Source organism: Lepus europaeus, chromosome 8 (genome assembly GCF_033115175.1).
Source record: "Lepus europaeus isolate LE1 chromosome 8, mLepTim1.pri, whole genome shotgun sequence".
Classification (NCBI taxonomy): domain Eukaryota; kingdom Metazoa; phylum Chordata; class Mammalia; order Lagomorpha; family Leporidae; genus Lepus; species Lepus europaeus.
Window position 1 is genome coordinate 391,337 of NC_084834.1, and position 8,279 is coordinate 399,615.

General features: G+C 40.1%; 1 pseudogene; it reads right to left on the bottom strand.

The window, feature by feature from the left end:
- Nucleotides 1-1,842: 1,842 nt before the first annotated feature.
- On the bottom strand, nt 1,843-2,216 carry LOC133765424 (biogenesis of lysosome-related organelles complex 1 subunit 6-like; annotated as a pseudogene).
- Between the last annotated feature and the right edge of the window lie 6,063 nt (nt 2,217-8,279).

Consider the following 8,279-nt stretch of genomic DNA (forward strand, 5'->3'; position numbering starts at 1 on the left):
TGATGTGTTGTTGGATTTGATTAAGTAGTATTTTTTTTGAGGATCTTCGTGTCTATGTAGATATTTATTTGGTACATTTGTTCCATAATGTCAGTTAGCTCTGTTGTTTCTTTGTTGATTTTCTGGCTATTTGATCTTCCATTAATGAATGTGGGATGTTGTAGTCACTTGTTTGTATTATAATGGAGTCTATGTCTTCTTTTAGATGCATTAACATTTCTTTTAAATGGCCAGGCACAGTGTAGTTGGGTGCATGATAATTCATTGTAGTCACATCTTCCTGTTGAATTGATCCCTTATTCATTACATAGCTTCACCTCTGTTGATGTGATCACCAACTTACTTTTTGTCCTCTAAGATGAACAGTGCTTGAATATTAGCTCCCAGTGTGTTCAGCACTCATCTAAGCCACCATATGAATCACACAGATGATCTGTACAGTCCTCAGTATGAGTACAGTTCCTCCTGAAATGAACTGTCCCAGGCAACAGGGAGCTTCATGCATGTGAGCTACACCCGGTGATTGCCCAGAGACCCAGCATCATCCTGCATCTTCTCATGTAGCCACTGAGTTCTTAGGGTCCTACCATTCCTGTTATTATCTATAAAGTAGCAGTTGGTACATATGATTCTATCCTAAGAATTTTTTTAAAACAAGAAACTATCTCACTGTATTATGACTGTTACTAACACTGTGAACACAGAAGCACATATGAATGTGTGATAGCTCCACTATCCTTGTCAAACTTAAGGAACATATACTTGGAAGACAAAACCTATGCAAGCATCAACACTAAAAAGCATAGAGCATGTGGTTAGTAGAATCCCTCTAGCATCTTGCTGCTCACCTTCCTTGTCTAAGGTGCTATCATTTCCTGTGCATATACTTTCGCTTTATGTTATTCACAAAAGCTTATACCACATCTTTTCCAGGGGCATATGCAATTAAGCAATTGATATTTTCTCTTAACAATGCAATGAAAAGGCAATTACCAAAAATCAATGTTATCCTGCCAGAAAAGCAAGTCAGGTCATAAAATAAGAAACTAAAATGTTGAAACCTGCACTCAAAAAAAAAAAAAAAAAAAACACGAAAAAAACAAAAGTAAAGGAAAAAAAAATCTGCGTCCAAGAAGCTAAAAAAATTGATACTAATTTTTAACAATTTAGAGTCTAGACTCTGACATCTAACCATTTTCCCAGTTTTGAAATTACTGAAGGCCAAAATAACAAATTTTAAAATGAAGTAAAACAAAAGTTAAAACAAGTACATATAAATATCAAACCAAGTGACATTACATCTACTACCTAAAGAGTTATGCTTCTTGGGCCAGCGCCGCGGCTCACTAGGCTAATCCTCCGCCTAGCGGCGCCGGCACGCCGGGTTCTAGTCCCGGTCGGGGCACCGATCCTGTCCCGGTTGCCCCTCTTCCAGGCCAGCTCTCTGCTGTGGCCAGGGAGTGCAGTGGAGGATGGCCCAAGCCCTTGGGCCCTGCACCCCATGGGAGACCAGGGTAAACACCTGGCTCCTGCCTTGGGATCAGCGCGGTGCGCCAGCTGCAGCGCGCTACCGCGGCGGCCATTGGAGGGTGAACCAACGGCAAAAGGAAGACCTTTCTCTCTGTCTCTCTCTCACTGTCCACTCTGCCTGTCAAAAAAAAAAAAAAAAAGAGTTATGCTTCTTGAATGGCTGAAATGAACACATGAAGACACAGCAATCCTGGGATAAGGATTTCAAAACAGAACACAGTGGTATAAGGCAATACCTTGTCACTCTACACTCTGCTCATCTTATATCCAAAGAATATGGGATAGGGGAAGAAAACACACAAACACAACTTTTCATGTCCTTTTAGCTGATTTGGCAGTTAACTGCTTTTCTCTTTCAAATTCCTTCTCCCATTGCTGCTCCATTTTCAACTCCTCTTTCTGCCTGTTCTGCTGCAGGTTCAGTGCCTTTTTTAACTTGCATGTCTTTTCATGAAGCACCAGCATCTCTTTCCTTATATTCACCAACTTGGCATGATAGTGTTTAGTTTCGGTGAACAAAGCATTAATGTTCAACACAGAATGACATTCTTCAAATTCTGAAATCTCTTGTTCCAGTGTGTCTAATAATACAACTTGGTTCTGTCGGGCATCAGTTCCCTGACCTCCAGGCTGTCTGATGGCCCTGTCAGGACCCCATCCAGGGATGGCGGCCAGGGGACACTCATGGCCCTACCTCTGGGAACAAGGCAATGGCATCTGAGGACTTCAAAAGCAAGGATGGACCCAACACCTTCAGCTCCAGGCTGGACCAAGTTATATTTCAATAAAATTGTTTTTATGAAGTAAAACAAAAACAGACCCTAGGCATATAATAAAATTTAATAATTGGCAAATTCATTTGAAATTGCCATTTTTATAGTCCCCCAGGGTACTGTTATAGCAGCTAATAATCTCCCATATATGCCAAGGATGCTGGCGCTTCTGGTCTTGCCCAGCCCTGCCTTTGTTTCTGCATTTGGCCACACATTTCTTGAGACTAGATAGAAAGTCATTCTTCATCACTACCTCAGAAGAAAATCCACACAAATAAAGGTTCACACCAGCATTTATAAACCTATTGTCATTCTGCATAATCTGATTAAGTGTTTCTCATAGCCAAAGATGTTTATTCTTTTAAAACATGGTGTTTTTTCAAAATAGTGTTCTGTCTCCTTTCTGTTCTGGTTTACGGTAAGGGTTGAGTACCCACCTTGCAGTAGCCCACCTCAGTGTTCTCATGCACTTGCCCACAACACTATTTTCAGACTCTTACCACTTGTAAATTTTACACATGGAAAGTCACAAATGGAGAATGAGTGGAACAATATCTAACTGATTGTTTAAAACAGGAACGGGCTCAGTTTACAAAGATTTACTGAGGTTAATAACATCTCAACACACTGTGGATCCTGCAAACAGACTACCAAGTCCAAAAAGCCAACAGAAACTTCATCAATCAAATATCTAACTATGCTTTCTTTCAAGTATTAAATGCCCCCTAAACAAGTGGAAACATCAGACCTTCAGGAAACAAACATACTAGAAGACAAAGGTTATGCTCAACATTTGTGAATTACAGTCTTCACTGAGACTCATGAGCCTACCCATTTTTTGGCTTCTGTTGCTTTTTATTCTATCATAGATCTCCACATATATTCTATTCTCTTCTTTTAGATTTGATTACTCAAGTCTATTCATGAACCAAAGTAATTCTATCATTCAAATGTCACTCAAAGTTTTTCAAAATTTCTATGAATATTTTCATTTGTATTTTTGAAAACAAATATTTATTTGAAAGTATTCCAAATATAGAAAAGTTGAGAGAGAGAGAGAGAGATTTTCCATCTTCTGGTTCACTCTCAAGATGGCCACATGGCCAGCAGAGACCAAGCTGAAACCAGGAGCCAGGAGCTCTGTGATTATGCTCCACATAGGTAGCAGGGGCCTAAAAACTTGGATCATCCTCTGCTACATTTTCCAGGCCTTAAAAAGGAATTGGGTTGGAAATGGAACAGCTAGGACATAAACTGGTACCCATGTGGGATGCCAGTATTACAGACTACAACTTTGCTGGCCATACTATAATGCCTGTCCTATTTGTTCAGTTTTTGGCAAAAAAATTATAAACCAATGAAAATATTAGCAATTTCATTTTTATAATTTTATTCATTCATTTAATCTATTTGAAAGGGAAAGGGAGAGGGGGAGGGAGAGGGAGAAAAAGAGAGAGGGAAAGGGAGAAGGAGAAAGAGAGAGAGAGAGAGAGAAAGAAGAGGTATGGTGGTGGGACTCCAAGATGGCAGAATAGGGAGGGAGCTCACTGATAGTCCAGGAAAAGATAGTTTAATAAAAGTGGAGATAGTGAAGTCTCAGGGAAGAGTTAGGGAAAAACTGCAGAGGGAACTCTTCTGGAATTAGAGGGACACAGTGGATCTATGTGGAGGACACAGGTGCCCACTGCTTGGGAGCCCAGCTGCCAAGAATCTTCTCCTCTGCACCAGCGTTGGAAAGAGAGGTGAGGCAAAAGCATAGTAGCCTGAGACACTGGTGGAAAAGCAGCAGGAAGAGCCTAGAGGGAATGAGGCTTGAAGCCCCGTGGGGGAAAGTACACCAGCCTAACTAGAGGAGAGAAAAAGGGACAGTACAGACATGATTCTCTCTCTCCACATACCTTACAAAGGTGTGCGAGACAATAGATCAGGCAACATTTTGGACATACATAACAGCTGCGCCAGCTCAGGGCTGCGCCCACCCTCAGCCAACCAGAAAAACCTGACTCTGGTGGGGAGAAATAACAGGAAACTAAGACCTAGTGAATATGTGGAGCTTATGAACCAGGACTGTGAAAAAAAACCTGAGGGTGTGTGGGAGAACTCACAGTGTGGCTGAGATGTGAGAAGTCTCAGTGGGAGACAACACAAATTCGGTCGGCCTTGTCTACCTGGTGAGAGACATTGCAGGGGAATCTGAGCCTACATGGAGGACTGCACAGATCCTGTGTGTGGTCCTTGGGACACAGCAGACAAATATTATACACACAGGAGCTAGTGCTCAGGCACTGACTGCCATCAAGGAGAAGAGCTCAGCTGAGCAGAATTGCTTCCCTTCTGAATAAAAAAGAGAGATTTACCACACCAAACCTGGGTGTGTCAACCTTTGGCACACCCTTAACCCTGAAGAACTGAAGAGAGCTCTCAGGCCACACTCACCACAAGCCTCTAGAGATTCACCAAAAGCAGACAGTCCACTTAATCTAGGGTCATAGTATAATGAGAAAAGCCACCACAGTGAGGGGGAAAAAAAGAAGAAACCAAAGAATATCTCCACAATGCCAAACAACAAACATAGAAACTGAGGAAACAAGAACAAGGAAGACATCATGATGCTCCAAAATGAACTAGACAACCCAATTCAAGATTATAAAGATGATGAGATAGATTATAAGATGCAAGATATGGATTTCAAAAAATTTATGATGAGAACATTTAAAAGTAATCAAAAACAAATGCATGATCTATAGAAATCCATACAGGACAGGACAGAAAATCTCTCTCCTGAAAATGAAATCTTAAGGAGGAATCAAAATGAAATGAAGAAACTAGCAGAACATGAAACTGAAGAGAAATCAAAATGGAATGAAGAATTCAGTAGATCAAATGACAAATGCATTTGAAAGTCTTAAAAACAGAATCAATGAGGTAGAAGAGAGAATATCAGACTTAGAAGACAGAGAACAGGAAAGTGTACAGTCAAACCAAAGAAAAGAAGAGGAAATTAGAGATCTAAAAAATATCATTGGGAATCTACAGGATACTATTAAAAAACCCAACATTCAGGTCCTAGGAGTTCCTGAAGGCTTGGAGAGAGAGAAAAGATTAGGAGGCCTTTTTAGTGAGATACTAGCAGAAAACTTGCCGGGTTTGGAGAAGGAAAGAGACACCCAAGTACAAGAAGCACATGGAACCCCTAATAAACATGACCCAAAGAGATCCTCACCACGACACATTGTAATCAAACTCACCACAGTGAATCATAAAGAAAAGATTCTAAAATATGCAAGAGAGAAACGTCAGATTACTCTCAGAGGATCTCCAATTAGACTCACAGCTGATTTCTCATCAGAAACCCTACAGGCTAGGAGGGAATGGGGAGATAAAGCGCAGGTACTAAGAAAAACTGCCATCCCAGAATATTATACCCTGCAAAGCTCTCATTTGTGAGTGAAGATGAAATAAAGACTTTCCATAGCAAACAGAAATTGAAAGAATTTGTTGCCACTCGCCCAGCCCTGCAAAAGATGCTTACAGATGTGTTACACACAGAAACACAGGAACACAGACATCAATACAAAAGAAGATAAAGGAAGAAAATCTCTCAGTAAAAGATAACAGGAAGTTCAGAGCATATATTAGAAATATCTTTGGAAAAATAGCAGGGAAAAGTCACTACTTATCAATAATCACATTGAATGTAAATGGCCTCAACTCTCCAGTTAAAAGGCAGACTGGCTGAATGGATTAAGGAACAAAACCATCTATTTGCTGCTTACAAGAAACACATTTTTCCAACAAAGATGCATGTAGACTGAATGTGAAAGGTTGGAAAAAGATATTCCATGCCAACAGAAACAAAAAAAAGAACTGGCATAGCCGTCTTAATATCAGACAAAATAAACTTTTAACACTAAAACTGTTAAGAGAGACAAAGAGGGGCACTATATAATGATTAAGCGTTCAATTCAATGGGAAGATGTAACTATTAAAATGTATATGCACCTAATTACAGGGCACTGGGTTATTTAAAAGATATGTTAAGGAACTTAAAGAGAGACTTAGACACCAATACAATAGTTCTGGGGGACTTCAATACTCCACTCTCAGAGATAGATCAACAGGACAGAAGATCAACAAGGAAACAGAAGATTTATTCGACAATATAGACCAAATAAATCTAACAGATATCTACAGAACTTTTCATCCTACATTTAAAGAATACACATTCTTCTTAGAAGCGCATGGAACCTACTCTACGATTGACCACATACTCATCCATAAAGCAAGTCTCAGCAAATTCAAAAGAATTGGAATCATACCATGCAGCTTCTCAGACCACAGTGGAATAAAGCTGGAAATTAGCAACTCAGAAATCCCTACAGCATATGCAAACACATGGAGACTGAACAACATGCTCCTGAATGAACACTGGGTCATAGAAGAAATCAAAAGAGAAATCAAAATCTTTCTGGGAGTAAATGAGGATAACAGCACAACATATCAAAATTTAAGGGATACAGCAAAAGCAGTGTTAAGAGCAAAGTTTATAGCAATAGGTGCCTACATCAAGGAATTGGAAAGGCACCAAATAAATGAGCTATCAATGCATCTCAAGGATCTATAAAAATTGCAGCAAACCTGAACCAAAACTAGTAGGAGAAGAAAAATAATTAAAATTAGAGAAGAAATCAACAGAATTGAATCCAAAAAAAAATTACAAAAGATGAGCAAAGAGCTGTTTTTTGAACAAATAAACAAAATTGACACACCATTGGCCCAAATAACTAAAAAAAGAGGAGAAAGGACCCAAATCAATAAAATCAGAATTGGTTTTTTGAAAAAATAAACAAAACTGACACACCATTGGCCCAACTAACTAAAAAAGAAAAAAAGACCCAAATCAATAAAATCAGAAAAAAAGAATTTAACAACAGAAACCACAGAAATAAAAAGAGTCATCAGAAATTACTACATGGCCAGTGCCACGGCTCAGTAGGCTAATCCTCCGCCTGCGGCAACAGCACACTGGGATCTAGTCCCAGTCGGGGTGCCGGATTCTGTCCCGATTGCTCCTCTTCCAGGCCAGCTCTCTGCTGTGGTCTGGGAGTGCAGTGAGAGGATGGCCCAAGTGCTTGGGCCCTGCACCCACATGGGAGACCAGGATAAGCACCTGGCTCCTGCCTTCGGATCAGCGCGGTGCGCTGGCCGCAGCACGCCGGCTGCAGCGGCCATTGGGGGGTGAACCAACAGCAAATGAAGACCTTTCTCTCTGTCTGTCTCTCTCACTGTCCACTCTGCCTGTCAAAAAAAAAAAAAAAGAAAGAAATTACTACAAAGAGTTGTATGCCAGCAAACAGGGAAATCTATCAGAAATGGACAGATTCCTGGACACATGCAACCTACCGAAATTGAACCAGGAAGACATAGAACACTTAAATAGACCCATAACTGAGACAGAAATTGAATCAGTAATAAAGCCCCTCCCAACAAAGAAAAGCCCAGGACTTGATGATGGATTCACTGCTGAATTCTACCACTCATTAAAAGAACTAACTCCAATTCTTCTCAAACTATTCCGAACAATCAAAAGAGAGGGAATCCTCCCAAATTATTTCTATGAAGCCAGCATCAGCTTAATTGCTAAACCTGAAAAAGATGCAGCAGAGAAAGAGAATTACAGACCAATTTCCCTGATGAACACAGACGCAAAAATCCTCAATAAAATTCTGGCTAATAGAATGCAACAACACATCAGAAAGATCATCCACCCAGACCAAGTGGGATTTATCCCTGGTATGCAGGGATGGTACAATGGTCACAAATCAATCAATGTGATACACATTAACAGACTGCAGAAGAAAAACTGTAGGATTATCTCAATAGATGCAGTGAAAGCATTGATAAAACACAACACCCTTTCATGATGAAAACTCTAAGCAAACTGGGTATAGAAGGAACATTCCTCAATACAATCAA